Source organism: Peromyscus leucopus, chromosome 4, assembly GCF_004664715.2.
Source record: "Peromyscus leucopus breed LL Stock chromosome 4, UCI_PerLeu_2.1, whole genome shotgun sequence".
Lineage (NCBI taxonomy): Eukaryota > Metazoa > Chordata > Mammalia > Rodentia > Cricetidae > Peromyscus > Peromyscus leucopus.
In genome coordinates this window covers 139,045,192-139,062,547 of record NC_051066.1, presented here as the reverse complement: position 1 = coordinate 139,062,547, position 17,356 = coordinate 139,045,192, and the positions used below count along the sequence as shown (strand labels likewise).

The 17,356-nt window shown below is 41.3% G+C and overlaps 1 protein-coding gene across 11 annotated transcripts in view; it reads left to right on the top strand.

Moving 5' to 3' along the window:
- Ptprt (protein tyrosine phosphatase receptor type T) overlaps nt 1-17,356 on the top strand; it is a 1,105,165-nt gene that overhangs the window by 93,943 nt on the left and 993,866 nt on the right. The window lies entirely within an intron of this gene.

Below are 17,356 nucleotides of genomic sequence, written 5' to 3'. Positions count from 1 at the left end.
ATCTCACCTTCCATGCAGCCTTAGGAATTGGTTTCCTTATTGTCTCTTTCTTTTGCTGGTGGAAGAATCAGATACGTCCTTCACTATATCCAGCCGTTCTGTCCTTTTCCTTCAAGTGCACTGATACCCCAAACCCAATGCCCCAGCATTTTCCTGGGCTTCCCCTCTCTGCTTCCTAGAATCATGTAGCTGTTTTTTTTTTTCTCATGTTCTTTTCATTTTGTTTTAGCATATTCCCAATAACCCATCTGTCTTAAAAGAATAGGTTTTGAACACTTTTAGTTCTTTTTTTATTTTTTATTTTATTTTATTATATTTTTAGAGAGTGTCTCCTTATGTAGCCGAGGCTAGCCTTAAACTTGCTGCAGCTCCAGAGTGCTGGGATTACAGATGTGTACCACCATGTCCCCTACCCCTCTAGTTCTTGAGGTTGTAAAACTGTTTTCATCTGTGTACTAGTGGGTGTCATATGTATGCAGATAACTTCAAATATCTAGAGTCAAAACAGTTTTTCCTTGACATTTCAAAATATGTTTGGTTGTCTTCTGGTATTCTGTCTTGCTAATTAGTGTAACACTTAAAGTTCTCATTCCTTTATGGTTTCATTTTGTCTACACATTGTGTCTTTGAATGTGCACATGTAGTAAATATTCCTGGGAGACTTTAGAATGTTTAGAATGCTCTCTCTCTCTCTCTCTCTCTCTCTCTCTCTCTCTCTCTCTCTCTCTCTCTCTCTCTCTCTCTCTCCACATAGGGTGTAAGGTATCTCCTTCTTCCCTGCTTCACCATATCCTCTTGAGACAGTGTCTCTCACTGAACCTGGGTCTTGCTGTTTCGGTAGGCCAGCCTGACCAGTACTCCCTTGGGATTGACCTGTCTGCACCCTACAACAATGGTGTTACAGGTGCAGGCAGCTGTGCCCAGATGTTGTGTGGGTGCTGGAGATTCAAATTCAGGTTCTCAGGCTTGCATACAGGTGCTCTGTATGCATTGCCCCAATGCTTGGCTATTTCTTTACGGCATTTTTCATTTACCTACTTTGGTATTTAATCTAGTTTATTTGATCTTTCTTAAGTTCTGTGAAACTTACTCTTCATGTTTTGATAATTATCCTCTTTTTATTGCTCAGTTGCCCATCAACTCCTAGTAGGTGGGTGTTTATTTCATATACTATCCTCCATATGTCTCTTCTGCTTTATCTTTTATTCACAGAATTTTTGGCTCTATTCTGAAAGCTTCTCTTAATGTTTTCTTCTTGTTTTTCTTTTTTCCTTTTGTCTTAATTTCCATAAACTCATTTCGTTTGGCCTTTGCTTTAAAATTCCTTCCAGATTCTCAACATGTATTTTAGAGTTAAGAAAACAAACTTCCAAACTTTTCTTTCCTTTATTATTTATTATTATTATTTTGTTTCCTGACTTGCACACACAGGTGAGTGTGGAGATCAGAGGACAACTTTGGGGAGTCAGTTCTCCTCTTCCACCTTTACACAGGATCTGAGGATCAAATTGAGATGTTGGCCTTTCATGGCAGATATTTTACATGAGGAGCCACTGTGCAGGCCTGTATTTTAGTGTTTTGATAGCTTTTGAAAAATTTGTGAGATGACAAATATTAGTGATTTCATTTATTTAGACTATAATTGTGAATATCCCACCATGGTTGTAGGTGAGGTCATTGATGTGTTTTCCTAGCTTTTCTTTTCATGTCTTGTCATTACTGTTATATGCATCCAAATAAAGGTGGTTTTGCTTATATACATTTTGCTTTTTATGGTTATATTGTTATACCTTTTATATCTATTGTAATTTTGTGATGGACTTTTGCCAGACACCACCAGCACCACAGATGTAATAAATTGTAGTAATAAATTTGTCCACAGACCATTAAAATTTCCAGCAGCCTGTACTTGTTCTGAATGCATTGTCCTTTTTAATGTCCTAGAAGATGGTAGGGCGGAGTGTTTGAAAGGTCTTGTCTGTTTCTGTGTTCTCCCTTACTCCAGAGTCAGTTCTATAGACTCAGCTTACCTATTTCTATAGTATTGTTTTTATCCCACAGAAAATTCATTTTAGGAAGGTGGGGCAGGTTCAGATTTGCAGACAGTTGAGTGGTTTTGTGGTTCCATGGGTAGGTCAGTTGATTGACAGGTTGCACTTGGACAGTGATGGATGATGTGCTGTGTTAAGCTGGGAAGGAATGTTTTGGGTGAGGGTAACCTCCACTCATAAGCTTAGGGATATTCTTGGAAGATTTTCTAGTGTCTCTTGGAGCTTATATGTCTCATTTCAACCTGGAAAGTGGATCTTCTGGTCTTGGAGAAGGCAAGGATGGTAATAGGCCATCACTTAGTCCTGGTGGCCTCTGTAAGAGGCTTGACCTGAATGGTCCTTCCTCCTGCCTCCATGATGGGAAAGCCTCTGTCTCTACCTTCCAGCTCCCTCATCCCTTCTCCATGTGCCCTAGTTCTGTGACCAGCACTGCCCACCTGCTGTGTTTTCCAAACTCACAGTGGTAGTATGACACTGTCCCATTGTACTTATTTACAGCAATATCAATGGGCTTGGGGAGGAAGGGGCAGGGAGGTGACTGCATGTCTTTAGCTGGACCTCGTAAACCACTCATTGGAATCATGATGTAAAATCTGAAGATTTATGTCGGTAATGCCTGGTTGCCAGGTGCTTATGCCTTTCTTCTCTTCCTCTTCCATCCCTCCCTCCTTCCCTATCTTTATTCCTCCCTCCATCCTTCTCCTTTTAAACCCTTGATTATTACTTTGAGTCTCATTGCCAGAAGCAGGCTAAAGTTAAATACAATGATGAAGAGAACAGTTTGTGCCTCAGCATTGACTGGCTGGTGGTTTTGAGTCAATTGCTTAGAATCTCTGAGCAACTCATCCTTAGCTGAGTGTGATGATATTCTTTCCTTAGAGGGTTGGGTGCATAGCTTAGAATCAATAAAGAGAATGCATATTCCCATGATATTTGACCCTTAAATAAGCTTTCTGTTTGTAATAGCTGATATTATTGTTATTATCCATTATTTAAGCCTCACAGCAGGGAGGCATTATTAACTCTATTGTATTCACGAGAAAGACCAGATTTAAAAAATTTGTCATTTTCTCATCCTTCCTCACACACCCCAGTCACTAACAACAAGCCAAGAGATGGGGCTGTTCTAGAGACACTCAGAGATTTTTTTTTTTTTTGGCCAGGTACAGTGGTGGTCTGGATAGTCTAAGACTGCCAGATAACCTTGAACCTCAGATGCTACCAAACTAAACCACACACACACACACACACACACACACACACACACACACACACAGTGCATGTATGTATGTGTACATACTTGTATGCGTGCATATATATTACATACCTGAAGATTAAGTCATTTGGATGCCACCATTGGTAATACCAATACTACACTTGTATGATTCTAATACTGTAGTACAAATAAATCATCTTAGAAGTATGATTAATTTAATCCTGAAGCTATCCATTTAATATTTTCTTCTGACCATGAGCAACAGAGACTGTGGAAAGCAGAACTGTGGGCATTGGACTTTTGTGATGTGGGTTCCAGACTTTATTATTCAGAGATGACAAATTTGAAAAGTAAGATGTTTTACACGTCCTCTATCCTCACCGACATCAACCTGTATGTGGAGACCAGAGAGATGGGCTAGTGTGAGGAGTGGGTTAGGCAGAATGAGTGCCTGGTTTGAACACACTGCTCATCAAACTGTTGGAATGACCCTTCTGCGGAGTCTTTCATGGTGGAAGGTCCAGAGTTAAAAAGCCAAAGTGGGAATTAACTCAGCACTGTCAGCACTCTTGTGGCTTGTGTGGAAGCTGACACCCTAACCTGATGCAGAATAGCCACATAGAGGAGCTGAGTAAATACTCACAGGGTTCACAGGTGCTGGAGCTAAGGTCTATCACATTCGAGAGGAAAGGCTGAGATGGGGGCTCTCTAGGGTGCGTGGTGAGATGAACTTCCTGCTGCCTTGATTCAGACCAAGCTCCTCTGTCTGGTGAAGCAAAAGACCCCATGCAACAACTGAGCAAGAATCTGAACGGTGCTATTTCCTTGTAGAGTGACATACACTCCCAGATGCTCAGTTGGGAACACAGCTGCCTCCATCAGAGCACTTTGTAAGTCTCTGTTCTTGGAAATCCATCAAGAGCCAAATTGTACCACAAAGCACAAGGCCATCTTCACTATCTGTTTTTGAGAACTTTGCTTAGTGCGATTTAGTGTTTTAATGAAAATGGCATTTTCCAAGTTGACCCTGATCATGATGCAGCTCAGTTCAGTTAAGCTGGTTTTGTGTCCCTACTAAGAACCCTTCACTGTGCTGGGGCCAGAGTCTGATTGACTCAGAAGACTCAACAAAAGAACTTCCCAAGTGGTGAATGATGATAAAGAGCCTGCTGTGAGGCTACCAAGCTCTGCATTCGTTAAAAGATAAAGTTAATGAAGCAACATAAATGACTAAAAGATTAAATGAAAGAGACCATCTCTGAAGCATCATTATTTCTGATTCCATGACATTATGCAGGGAGCAAAAACCACAGGGATAGAAGTTTCCAGAGATTAGAAAGAAGTAGAGTCCATAAAGGAGTATGGGGTGATCTGGAGGAGTCCTAGATAGTCCTGATAGTGGTGGGTCTCACTTGACTACACACCTTGGTCAAAATGTCTAGAACTGTATGCCAGCGAAGAGTGAATTTGTCTGTATTCATTAAACCTGAAATACAGCAAAAATAAAACCAGCGACATTCATGAATAGCAAATCTTCTGTGCCCAGTGCTGGTGGCATTTACCTCCACTTACTACTGGGAGAGCTGTTCTTTCTGCTTAGAACAGTAGGATTAGTGAGCTCTAAGCCTGTGGGATTTTATTGAATCACTTTGTATAGATGTGACAACCTAGAGTCATAGTCCTTATTCACAAATTTAAAGTGTTTCCAGGCATTTCTGAATCCTCAAAGGAAGATTATGTTCAGAATGGTTTTAAGGTTGAATGTGCTTTATTAATTTTGGGGTCTTTTGGAAATTAGTAATTCACGCTTGGTGGCACGGATAGCTCGTTATTGCTGCAAATTATTCATTAGGCCATAAAACATAGTCCCCTCTAGTCAGAGATTTTGCTTTGGCTCCTGATGTTTAAGGCATTTCTAAAATAATTCAGCAAGGTACAGTCTTTAGCATGAAACAGTGGCTATGATGTACAGTTAAGTACCTCTTTTTAAAATGTGATGAGTCTAGAGTGGTCTTGGGGTTTACAAGTGCAATAGACATTACAGTGCAGGATACAGGTAACTTAGGTTGGGACGTCTTAGGTTGTTTTTGTTTTAGATGAGTTGGGTTAGCAAATATGGCTGGTTGCATTTGGCCTTGTGTTTGGCCAAGATATCCATTATAACCCAGTCTCTTGTCTTCGTGTGGAGTTGAGAGAAGAAAGATATTTAATCATGACCTTGAAGAATAGCAGGGGAGAGCATTTGAGGGGAGCCTGGGGGCAGACAGAGAAAGCTCTTCCATTGGCCTCATCCCTCCTTCCTTGCTCAGGGCCTTTGTGTAAGTTCTGATATGTAGGCTCTTCATTCACCTGATACCCCAAACTCCAGAAGCAGCCTTTCCTCCTGGAAGCATCTTTCCCCTCTCATATAGACAAAAGAAAACTCTTCCTGGAACCGCTACTGCCTGTATTGAGTATCTGTCACCTAAAATCCTTAGCCACTTGTACCTTGGGTACAGTATTTATTCTTAGGTTATAAACTCAAGAGGCACAGCAAGGTACCATGTGCATCCCTCATGCTCAGTTACATGTGGGTGAATATGGCTCAGTGAGAGATTCCCAGTGTATATGCTGAGTAGGGATTATAATTACACATGGGGAGACAGCCTTTGTCATTGCCAGCCTAACAGGACTAACTGAATCCCATCTACCTTGTGAAGCATGGTGTGAGAGTCAGGTACAGAGTGGAGAAGGCCTGGACCAGCACAGGAGGCTTGTGAAGGGTGGATGGTGGCAAGGGCTGTCCTTCCAGGCCGCCTGCCTGCTTTGAAAGAGCTTTGGGAGCTGTGTGCTTCTTCCGTGGAGCCTAATTAGTAACAACAGCTACCCTGTGAGTCAAAATGAAGGCTGAAGGGAAACTAAGCAATTGTCACTATGGGGAAATATTAAGGTGGATAAAATAAGCTTTGTATTAGCTGCAAAATACCTTATGTTATCTTGTTAAGTTATTAAAGTTAATTTATTTCTGTTATAAAAGTAAACACCAGTTGCTTGTCTAAAAGGAAGACACAGAAATGGAGAAAGAAGAGATTCACATAGTCCTGATATTCAGGGGCAGCCATATTTATCATTTTGAATTTCTTCCAGTAATTTTGCTGTTTTCCTCCTTTAAGACCATAGAACATGTGCATATGTTTCGTATACTTATCTGTGTGTCTAGTTTTTAATTATAGAAATAATAAATGCACTCATTAGGGCTAATATTGCAATGAAAGTGATGGTACCACAAGTATTGGCAAGGATGTAGAGACACAGGGACTGTATGCGTGCATGCCTGGTGAGCATGTGCAGTGTATAGCCATTTTAAAAGAAGAGTCCGGCCGTTTCTTGGAAAAGTTAAATATCAGAGTGCCAGAGTCCTAGGCCATGCTGCTCCAGGCAACTTTCCAATACAGTAGCATCTGCATCCATTGCAAGACTGGAGCTTTTATCTGTTGAGAAGCGGATGCAGGGGAGTGCCCAATGCTGACCCATGCAACAATGTGGCAAACCTCATGACTCACCATGGGCTAAGAATCCAAAAGTTTCTTACATACAAAACTTTCAGAAAGGTCCAGACAGACACAGAAAGTAAATCAGCCTAGTGATGGAGGTGGGAATGGAAGCTGACTGCAAATTGGGTATAAGGATAATGTCTTTTGGGGGTGAAAAAAGTGTCACAAAATTGTACTGTGGTGATGGTATCAGCTGGGCACTCTGTAAGCACGACAGTCACCAACTTGCTCATTTAAAATAGAAGAATCTCATGATATAACAGTTATAATTCAATAACATCAAAATTAGTGTTCATATGAGTATTATTCTTTATTTTTTGTTTTTATTTTATTTTTTAAAAGTAATGAGAGAGTTTATTCTACAGCCATTTTGAGTGACCATGGCCGGGAAACACAGATTTAGGTACCCCAAATTCCGTGTTTCAGCACAGACGCAGTTTCATGACGTTTTATAGCTTTACAGAACACAGAAAGGAGTGAATGCAGACACATTTGAAATGCATTGCTGGGTCTTTCAGAGAAGCAGTCACACCAAGATGGGGAAAGCTTGTCTATCAGCCCAGGATGCCGTCTGATGATGTTCTTTGCTTTTGGGTTATTGGAAACTAGTGGTCTGCTACGTTAATAGATTCCAAAAGGTTTTTCATCTATTAGTCATAGAATGTTAGTTTTGACACAGAGGTGGGAAAGGAGTGTCTGTTCTGGAGGGCTATTACTAGCCCAAGATGAGGTAATTACCCTCTGAACTTGCAACATTTCTATCTCTCCACAGTACTGCAGTGCTGATTGGCCAGTCTCTGCAGACACAGTGTATTTTCAATTTTTTTAAACCTTATTTTTATTTTATGTGCAATGATGTTTTTCCTGCATGTCTTTGTGAGGGAGCCAGATCCACTGGAACTGGAGTTACAGACAGTTGTGAGCTTCCATGTGGGTGCTGGGAGTTGAACCCAGATCCTCTGGAAGAGCAGTCAGTGCTCTTAACTGCTGAGCCATCTCTCCAGCCCCTTATTTTCAGTTTTTAAAGATGATTTCTTATTTGTTGACAGTTTCATACATGTCTACAATGTCTCTTGCTCATATCCACCCCCAACTGCTCCCACCCCTCCATATGTTCCCCAGTCCTCTTCATGACCTCTCTTTTTTCTTGTAACTCACTGAGTCCAATCAGTGTTGCCTGCTGAAATGTTGACTGATCTTTTTGACTGGATCATGTGCAGGTCACCATAGATGTGGTGTGTTTATGAGCTCAGTGCCCATGCCATGTCCAGAGGACAACACTTAATAGTGCCCACTCCCCGGCTCTTGCATGCTGTCTATGCCTTCTTCTGAGGTGTTACCGGAGCATTGGGGGAGTTGATGCTGATGTCCCATTTAGGCTGGAGCACTCATTGGTTACTCATTCTCAGCACTTTGGCCAGCTATGGATCTCTGCATTAACTATTTTCCAAGACAGAAAGAAGCTCCTGTGGCCAAGTTGATGGCACCACTGATCCACGTGAATAAACAGAAATATTTAGAAGGCAGTATGATGTTCTGTCCATTTAGCAGAGTAACAGTAAGGGGTTCTCTCCTCCCTGGGGTCTATATGAGTCATGGGCTTTTGGCAAGTTTTACGGTACCAGGCATGAACTCCCTTCTGTGGAGAAACACTTATCTTAACCCAAAATGGATAGTATCAAACACCACCACCACCAAAACCTGATAATGGACGAGGCGGAGAATTCCTGTTCTAATTAGGGTGTTAAACAAGGCATGGTGTGCTAGCCACTTCCTATGTTAAGGATTTTGGAGGTGTCAGGATGGGCCATAACTGGAATTAATTTCTAGTCAGTGCCACTGTATGAGCTCAAGTATATGCACAAAGTCACAGGACCAGGAAAGTATCTGTGTATTATTTCTTAGTATTACGGTCACATCACTATGGTTAATCTTTTACTACTAAGTTGAAAAACAAATGTTAGTATGAGCCTTACTTAAGTTATGGGCAACCATGAAAATCATAATATATAATGTGAATCTTTCAAAAATGCAACATGAAAAAAAACCCTAAAAAATTGGTCTATTCAGTAAGAGAAGGAAAGCAAAAAGAAAAATGCATGATAAGTAGCGAACGTAAAATAAGATGAAGAAATCAAATCTATGATATCAGTGATTACAGGATGAGTGGATTAATCTCACTGATTAAGACACAGGTACTTTTGGATTGGCTTACAAAAAGATCCAGCCAATCTTCTGGTTGATTTATGAGAGGCAAATAAATGCGAGAATAGAACAAGGTTGAAAATAAAGGGCTAAAAGTGGCATTCTAGGAAAATAACTACAATAATATAAGTCTAGCAATTTCAATATCAGATGGAGGTGAAGTTAAGCCAAGGAAGAATAGAGATGATTTATTCTGGAAATACCACAATTGCATGATATTCCAAGAAGATATAATAATCATGAGAAAATACAACCAAATACAGTGCAAACTAGAGAGGCATAATTGTAAGAATTACAGTAATAAATAGACAATCTACCATTTTAGGTAGAGATTTCAATATACCTTTCTTGGAAACATATTCAGCAGGTACAAACAAAAGGAGTTGGATGAGCTGGCAAGATATCTCAGTGGATAAGGGTGCTCACTTCTCAATCTAATGACTTGAGTTTGATCCATGACTCACATGGTAGAAGAAGATAACCACTTGTCTGTGACCTCTGCATGCTAACTGTGGCATGTACCTCGCCCCCACCCCCACATAAAATAAACCAGTAGATATTAAGGAAGCGTTCAGTAACATGCTCAACGGTTTTATATACAGCTACTTATTTTTGAGGACACATATAAAACTTTTAAAAAGAGAGATTATTTGTGAGGCTAGAAAGTCAGTCTCTGATTTCTAAATGTTGATTGTATTTGGACTGTATTCTTTAACTCAATGCAGTGAGATCTGTTACCTAGACATGGCAATGGTCGCCTGCAATCCCAATCCTAGCACTGAAGAAGCAGAGGCAGGAGAATTAGACATTTAAGGTCATTGTGCTGGTTTGTCTTTTGTCACTTTGACACAAGCTAGGATCGTCTGGGAAGAAGGACCTCAATTGAGAAAATGCTTCCATCAGATTGGCCTGTAGTCAAGTCTGTTGTAGCATTTTCTTGATTAATGATTGGTGTGGGGAGGCCCAGCCCACAGTGGGCACTTAGTCCTGGGAGGTATAAGAAAGCAGGCTGAGCAAGTCAAGAGGAGAAAGTCAGTAAGAAGCACTTTTTCAAGGCCTCTGCTTCAGTACCTGCCTCCAGGCTCCTGCCTTGAATTCCTACTTCCTTTCATGATGGACTGTAATCTGTAAGATGAAATAAACCATTTTCTCCCCAAGAAAATGGATTATAGAAGCATTCTCTTCTTAGATTGTCAAGAAGTAAGAATAATCATGATTTCTAGTTTTATATATATATATATATATATATATATATATACATTTATTAATATATATCTAGTTATATATATATTTGTTGCATAACTCCAAAGCATTTATATATATATGCTTTGGGATGATGCAATAAAATTAATATATAGAAAGTTATATGGATTGCAAAGTAAAGAACAAACTATCTTATTTTCATATGCTATAATTTAAGTGAAAAAAAATATCAATTTTTAGCACCGGCAAGTTCAGAAAGTATGTCAGATAATATAAACTTGAAAATCAGTAGTTTCCCTGTGTCTCACAATAATAAATTAAGAAAATATTTTAGAAGCTATTAATAGTATCAACCATTATGATGTTTATAGGATTTGGTTTAACTAAAAATTACATGCAGTTTACCTAAAGAAATGCTAAAGGGCATGAGGGAAGACTTATAGAAGTGGAGAGTTATACCATGTTTATGGATAGGAAAAAAGCCCATAGTGTAGCGATACTATTCATTCAAAATTAATGTACAAATTTGATATAGGTGCAGTGACATCATAAAAGTTTCCAAATGATACTGGTCAAGAAGACTCTAACAATGTTATGCAAGAAAGATACCCATTAATAGCCACTTAGGTAAAGAAGTATTGCAGATAAAAACTGGAGATTTGTCCTACCACCCCCAGCATGGGTGTGACGTTGTGAGACCTGGCAGGAGGCTGGTCAAACAACAGAATACTACTTAGCATGGCTGGCTCTAGATTCATGCAGAGGATGATGGTGGAGAGAGAGAGAGAGGGGCAGAGGCAGAGGTGTACCAGAGATGGAGAGCCTGGGAGACATGTCGAGGAAGGGACGAGCAGAGAGGGGAGGGAGAGAGAAAAAGAGATGGAAAGAAAAGATAGAGGGAGAAGGAGGAAGGAAGAGAAGAGGAGGAGAGAGTGTGAGAAACGACAGAAGGTGGCTGTGCTTAGGAAAGGGCTCTTGATTTCTAAGGGCAGTCTGTGTTCGAATGTACAAAAATGACACATGGTGAAAAATGGTCCTGGAACAGAACTTCAGAACACTGCGGGGATAGAAATATGATGTGGGGGAAGCGGAGTGGCGTGTGTATTTATGTGTCTGGGGCTAGCAGCATGATGGCGAGAGAGCAGCCAGCCAGAAGAGCAGCTTTCCTTAGATCACTTGCAAGCCGAGTTTATCTCCTGGTGCTTGGCTCTGCCTTTCCCTGCCACTCAAACTTTATTGGGAAATGGATTCTCTTGCCAGAAGAGTGTGATTAATACTGCAACTGGCTGTGGGCTTAACAACAGATTGATGGTTATATTTTTAAAGAAGCTGCCTGCTCATGGTTTACACTGCCCTGATATGCAGTGTTTATCATTCCTAAGTGGAAAAGGTTTGTTTGAGTTAGGTTTTTGTTCCATTCCACATGGCATTTGTTGTTTGCCAGCCCTCCCTGCCACCTTGCATTTGTTATTTGATTTAAGACAGTGAGTGTTCGTGAAAACAGGAACCCTGTTCCAAATTTGTGTGTTTTCAATGCCTGCAGGCAATACAACAAACGCCACTGGATGCAGTTAGCTGAGTGCTAGAGGTAAGAGAGAAAAGGAGCAACAGCCTGTCTAGGTGTCCAAGCCTGGCCCGAGTGGGTCATCAATATCTCTCCCAATTCCGTGTCTTTGTAGACCCAGAGACTCATTTACTCCAGACCTCCGAGGGGGGCAGTGTCAAGGAGACTGGCTCCCTGACCATGTTCCTAAGGCAGTGTTGCCAAAACCAGATGCTGGGGCTTCTTACTTCCTAGCAACAAATATAATGGCTGGGAAGATGGAAATTATAGTTTATTCCCTCAATTGTTTAACAAAGGTTTATTGACCTTTTACTGTGTGCCAGACACTATGCAGAACAGTTGATACAGTCGCTGCTATTATGAGGCTTGCAGCCAAGTTAGAAACAGAGACATTAAATAATTATACACACATTACAGTGGCCTTGAGAGCCTGGGAGAAGAGCATGCTGGGAGCATGCAGTGGGGGATGGTGTTCCTGAAGAGGTGATACCTTATCTGAGGTAGGAAGGTGGAGTGGGCATCTACCAGATCACATGGTGGAGGCTGTGATGGGGAGGTAGTTCTAGCAAAGAGTCCCACTGATTTGTGTGCTGCCACTTCCATAGGCTGTGTAGTTCCAAAGCCAAAAGGAGATGAGAACAGCCAGAGGTGAGCATAAACTCAACCAGTAGGTTGCTGGGTATCCTTCAGTACCTGTCCACTCTGTGTAGTTCCAGGGGTAGTTGGGAGCAGTGTGTTTTAGATTCCATGTAGGGGATTGGCCTGGGCTCCTCCTCCACTGAACTTCAGGTTTCCTCATGTTCTCTGGACCTTCTCAAGCTGAGGTCATCGCTTCAGTCAAGGGCTGAAGTAGGGTCATGAACAGTGCCTAGTTGGCATTTGCCATGAATTTTTCATCTACACCTCCATACTCTGGGTCTCCTCGGCTCCTCATATTGACAGTGACTGTGTGTGAAGGGTTTGATTTGGCCATTTCTGCCTGGATTCAGTTTTATACAATGTCACTTGAACTCTGAAGCCTATCTCCTATTTGGCAAGTAGGTTGCATAAGACCTGTCCCACCACTGTTGCCAAGACTGGGGTGCCATGTGCACATGAAGCCCTTGGTGTGGCCTTAGATGAAGTGGATTTTGTTGTGATGAACTTGATTTTATACTTCTTCTTCACCAGGGTGTGTTTATTCATCAAGTCTTGCTGAGTTCCACTATGTATTGAGTAGGGTTATAGTCTAAAGATTATCAAGGGCCAGAGCACTCCCACCGTCACAGCTATTCCCTGTGTTGTGAACCTCCTCCTTTGGCTGTGTAGGTCCAGCCTGTGCTTTCCATGTGGGGGTGGGCACAATACCATCTGTGGTTCAGGACTGTATTCTGGAGATCAGTCCCATTGGGAGGCTGCCTAGAAGTCCAGCTGAGGTGTAAAGAGGACCTGAGTGAAGGCCAAGGCTCAGGGAGTAGACGAAGCAAGAAAGGAGAGAAAGAATCAGATTTTAGAGCAGTAGTTCTCAATCTGTTAATCTCCATCCTTTTGGAGGTTGAATGAGAACACAGATATTTACATTACAATTCATAACAGTAGCAATATTACAGTTATGAAGTAGCAATGATAATAATTTTATGGTTGGGGGGGGGTCACCACAACATGAGGAACTATACTAAAGGGTCACAGCATTAAGAAGGTTGAGAACCACTGTTCTAGAGGCTTGTGTAGAAGCTGGATGCTGTCTTCTTCATGGGAGATGAGGGAATTAATGGTCCAGCAGTCTTAATCTTGGATGACCAGTTGAATGGTGGTACCAGGATGCAGTAAAGGCAGGGAGATACTGGATAGCGATAGCTGGTACTGTAATTTTTTTCTCTTCTTTGTTTCTGACTACGAGGTCCCCTCGGAATTCTGTCCTTAGACTGTGCCCTTTCAGTTTTTTCTTGAGATTTTTTTTCTTTGAAGACTTGATAATACTCTTATGAGAATTTTTTTTCTTGTGTAATCAAGGGCCACATACTCATAATAAGAGGTTAACTACAGGCCACATAAAAATAAAAATCACACTTTTTAGAGTTATCCTTCTCTAAGAGATTTTTGGCTTATATTTAAAATGAAGATAAAGAGATCAAAGTATATTAAACATATAAATATCCCACTTATCAATGCTATCAAATGTGAACATTTTATTTTGTCTCACAGAATCTGAATCATAGAATTTAATGCTAGACTTCAGGAATCTTAACACTAGACCCTCAGAATCATTATGAAGTAGGAAGAAAAAGAAGGACCGATCAATATGCATAGAGCTAACAGGCAGTATGTGTCTACCCAATGGGGGAAGGCTTTGGTTATATGTGGTCATTGTTAGCTTGTCAGTGAAATTGAAAAAAAAATTACTATTGTTGCCTGATGACAGATGAAGAAATGGTTTTTAAACAGGAGATTGAAGATTCATGATAGAGGGCTAAGGGGATGTCTCCGTGGGTGAAGTACTTCCTGTGTAAGTATGAGAACCAAGGATCCCTACAACTTATGTGAAAACCGGAAGCCACAGTGTGTGTCTATAACCGCATTCCTCCAGAGCTGGTATTGGTGGAAGTATTAAGGCCACTCCATGTAGTTAAAAGGGAGGTTTATGTAGTGGCATAACTTACAAGTGAAGGGATAGGTGGGTTGCAGGGTCTTGGAAAGGTGTGTCTCAGTCCAGCAGTGTTCTCTGGAGAACTCTGCTCGGTCTACCTCCAGCGTCCAGGGTCCAGGCACCAAGAAAGCCTGCGCATACGGATCTCGGGTCTTCAGGGTCCTCCCTTGGCCCTGCCTTGTAGGCGTGACAGTTACCGAAGACTCACTGGGGGTTGGAACTTCCAGATCAAGGTTGGAATGGCTACCTACTACAAGCTGGAGGAAGGAGAGTCCCCAAAAGCCTTTTGTACTATCCTGTCCTACTCACTGGCAAAACAAGAGACCCCATCTCAAGCAAGGTGGAAGGAGACCAAGACGTGAGGTTGTCCTCTGGCTTCTACATGTGTGCCATGGCATGCATATACCCACATTCACACACATGAATGCATATGTATACATAACACACTTAGATCACACACACATACACACAAAGATAAAAAAAATCCATGTTAGAGATGTGTATTTTAAAATGGTTAGGTTATATTAAACTTCTGATTTGAGGCTCTTTAACTCTGTAAAACAGTTGATGGAGTTCTCAGTAATGAAAAAGAGGTTTTAACCCCTTGAGACCTTGGAACTGGCATTTCTTGTTTTGAAAGGGAACACAAAGACCCTACTGATGTTTTATGTAAGACTTGCGGAATTGTGATTGTGCTCACACCTGTTCTGTTAGTGGTTAATCTCTGCACATTAATTCTACCCTCCCCCCTACAACGTGCTTTCCATTTCAGATTTTGTTGGTTATTAGTTCTTCTCTCAGTCCACATGGATTTAGCCTATGATATGACTGTGGATTTAATCAAGAGAATGGCCCAAGTAGGGGGTATTTGTTCTCTGCCTACTTCTAAATGAAGGACGTTAACTAAGAACAATGCCCAGTTGGGCAACGCATTTCACTTGGAAGGTTGCTAGCTCCATTCTGGAGATGCAGCCACTTGTGGGACAGAAGCTAAGGAATGCTTATCAGGGCATAGCCTGCTTGCATAATGAATCACAGTAGGAAGTGTGACCCACCATGCTGTTTTGGCAGTGTATGCTGCCTGCAGCCTTCTGCTGAGCTCTAGACGTCTGGGTCTGTGTCTCTGCTGGAGAGAGACCTCTTTGAGCTGCTGGATAAATGGAATAAGATAGAAAAGGCCACAGGCACTTGAAACGATGCAATTCCATAGTACCTTCCAAAATATGTGTGTTTTTCAGTTTAGGGATGTTTGTACTTTGGTGAGAAATCCCAAGAGGGCGCTAGTTCTTACAACTTTCTTTTAATTAGGCAGTGGTCTGTTGCTGATACATCCCTACTGCTTGGTGCTAAAAAACAACAACAACAACAAAAAACCCAACAGGACAGTGGCCTGGAGGAAAACAAAAGACTGCTCATTAAAGGCTGGGTGTTTATTTTCTGCATCCATGCATGGGTCTCCCCAGAGGCCCTGTGCCAGGGATGAGCCCATGAAAAAGCTCTGGGAAGGGGCAGACTGGGATGTGTGTTTTAAAGTTGGAGTCAGCATATCAGCTCATTCTTTCTGGAGGCTTTGGTTGTGCAGAAAGAACCTTGTGAGTGAGGGTACATTTCCTCCAAATTGTGGGGATTTCATAAGGAGGAATACTGCTCTTCTGTTTCCCAGTGACTTTGCCAGCCTGATACCTGACTTAGGGATCACACTTGACTACTTGCTTATGCAGAATCTGGGCACTGTAAACCCCGGTTAGAAATGGCTTAGTTGGTAGAGGACCGGCCTTGTGTACAGAATGCTCTGGGATTGAGCCTCAGCACCATATAAACTGAGAACAGTGGCTCGTGCATGTAACCACAACTCTTCAGAGGTGAAGGCAGGGGGATCAGAAGTTCAAGATCATCCTCAGCCATAGTGAATTCAAGGCCATCCTGGATGTATAACACCCTGCCTCAAATAATAAATAAACAATAAACAGAACAAGAAATCTTGTTCAGCATTCTTACTTTGAAAATGGAGAATCTAAAGTTTAGAAAGTTTTTAAAAAGACTTCAGTACTGTCCTGTGACATTAGGATGGGACCAGGGCTTTGTGGTGGAACAGTGTGCATCGCTCTGAGCAAGTCCCAGCTCCTGTGGATGCATGTGTGCAGCAAACACCGTGAGGCTCTGCTGAGAACTGCATGAATAATAACTGTTCATGTAATGCTCCCTTCCTGCAGAGTACAGTCAGATGAAAGACATAGAGGGGCTTGGAAACCCAACATAGGCTGCCAAGTGGTAGACCAGCTTCATTTTCCCGCCTTTGAAGATTCATCTTGTAAGAGAGCCAAACCTTAGGAAAACCACTTCTACCACAGAAGAACATATGGTCATTAGCAAAGGTTACACAGTTTTTTGTTTCATTTAGCTTTTATTTAACAGTATAATATTGACTAATGAATGTTCTGGCAGGTTTTATTAAAAGGCTTGCTTAAGTCAATTATAGCTCTATATATTATGAAGTTGCTCAACATTTCCCTGTTATCTGCATTCTTGAAGAACGTTTTATACATTTTTTGCCATTAATTACTACTCCTTTGTAAAATAATAAAGCTACAGAAACATTGTATATCTGTATACCCGCACTGCATGCTTTTCCCCCCTTTCCTGTCAACTTTTCCAATGCAGAAGGACCTAGAAGGCACTCTTACCAAGATGTCACAATAAGGGACAGAGGCATGGTCACAGTTTTGAAACTTTGGGAAAATGTTACACTAAAGCTAGAGAAATGTACATCAAACATGGCCTACCTTACTTACATCATTGGGTTTTCAGTATTGAAAAATATGTAAATAAAAGCCATTGTCTCTAAGTTGCTGCTTTCATTTTCTTTATTTTATTTTCTCATTCCCAGTGTCCACAATGTGATATGACAACTATTAGCTTAGAAAATAAGTGTCTGATATTTGCTCCTGTCCTTTCCTT